The sequence below is a fragment of the Triticum dicoccoides genome, chromosome 6B, assembly GCF_002162155.2.
Source record: "Triticum dicoccoides isolate Atlit2015 ecotype Zavitan chromosome 6B, WEW_v2.0, whole genome shotgun sequence".
Taxonomy (NCBI): domain Eukaryota; kingdom Viridiplantae; phylum Streptophyta; class Magnoliopsida; order Poales; family Poaceae; genus Triticum; species Triticum dicoccoides.
The window spans coordinates 386,722,504-386,724,358 of NC_041391.1; positions in this window are offsets into that span (position 1 = coordinate 386,722,504).

Below are 1,855 nucleotides of genomic sequence, written 5' to 3' on the forward strand. Positions count from 1 at the left end.
GGGCCCCGCCTGGGCCCCGGCGGGCCGACGCACGGGTGGCGGCGCGGGGCGGCGGCGAATCAGGAGGCGACACGTGGCGGCGGAGCTGAGGTGGCATGCCAGGATTGGCCGGGCTGAGGTGGCGGCGGCGGTGGACGTGTCCGGCCGTCGGGAGGACATGTCCGGCGTGCGAGGAGGGAGAGGGCTAGGGTTCATTTGCGATTTTGGACGAGGAGGGCATAGTTTTATAGGTAGAGGGAGCTAGGAGAGTCCAAATGAGGAGCGGTTTTCGGCCACGCGATCGTGATCGAACGACCGAGAGCATGGAGGGGAGTTAGATGGGTTTTGGGCCAGTTTGGAAGGGGTGTTGGGCTGCAAAGAGAGAGGGGCTTTTGCGGTTACCCAGTTAACTGTTGGAGTACCAAACGAACTCCAAATGGCACGAAACTTGACAGGCGGTCTACCGGTGCTATACCAAGGCCACTTGGCAAGCCTCGGGCCATCCGGAGAAAGTTTAATACCCGCACACGAAGAGAGGCAAGAAGGGGACGCCGGATGGCATAGGAGCGCCGGATTGCAAAATGGACAACGGGGAAAATGCTCGGATGCAAGAGACGAACACGTATGCAAAATGAAATGCACATGATGACATGATATGAAATGCAGATGATGACATGGCAAAATGCAACACACAAGCAAATGACATGGCAACGACGGTGAATAACTGGCAAACACCTGGCGCATTGGATCCGGGGCGTTACACAGTGGTATGATGTGTCGCATCAACTCGTACAACGAGGAGAAGCTTGATTTTACTACACACCTTCTCCCTCGCCCATGCGCGCGGTTGCTCGCAAACGAGGACAGACTTTTGCTTCGTAGTACTTCTACAACAAGCTATCCGTCCTCCTCGCAGTGGACGGACATGCAGCAGTGTATTCGACACTGTAGAAGCAGTAGTAGTTACATCATTGTTTGTCTTCTCAAAGAGGCGAAGATCCAAGCGCAAACCGAACGTTGCAGTTGCGAACATTGGAGCACGCTTATATCCAGGCTCTTGCATGAGACAAAATTGCTATATGAGCCCACTATTGTACTAGTACGTACAACTACTTGCTAGTATAGCCCTCTAAACCAGAAAGGAGTATTTGCCCTTCTAGAGATTTCAACAAGTGACTAGACTACACCGAGACGGAGTACATATGGAGCAAAATGAGTGAATCTGCACCGTAAATAAATACATAGTAGTTCTATCGTTTTCCTCTCCAAGGTGCACAATATTGAGTATACTGACTAGTCTCTTTTTGACACACATTTACGTTTTTTGACACAGTACAAATGCAAGCGCTCATATACACGCGCATACACTCACCCCTATGAACTTGCACACACACAACACTATCATCTTGAAATTTACGAAGTCACCATAGGCACCTCATCGTCGACGGGTCCATAGGTGCTTGAATGCCAAAGAGGGAGAGGGTAGCGGTTCCTGAGATGTTGAACGGTCAATGGTGCATCCTCAATTACATGCAGAGGGAATTAATTGGAGAAGCAGAATAGAGCCAGCACGATGTGAATGCAACAGAGTTTGGACTCTCATATAATAAAGGCGCCCCACCACTCCAATCCATCTACTCCCAAGTCTCTGCGCAACACTGCTCACTCCAATCCAAGACGAAGTGACCAGAAGCCACAAGCACCTATGGAGGCGATGGACGCGAGTGGCAGTCGGCTGTGCCAAATCATCAAGGCACTGACATGCGGCCCCGCACCGCGCAGTGTTTCCAGACGGTGCTGGCGGCCGCAGGCATCGTAGCCCTCGCCGACGCCGACTTCGCGTCTCGCATGGAGGACATGATGGTCAACTCCATCC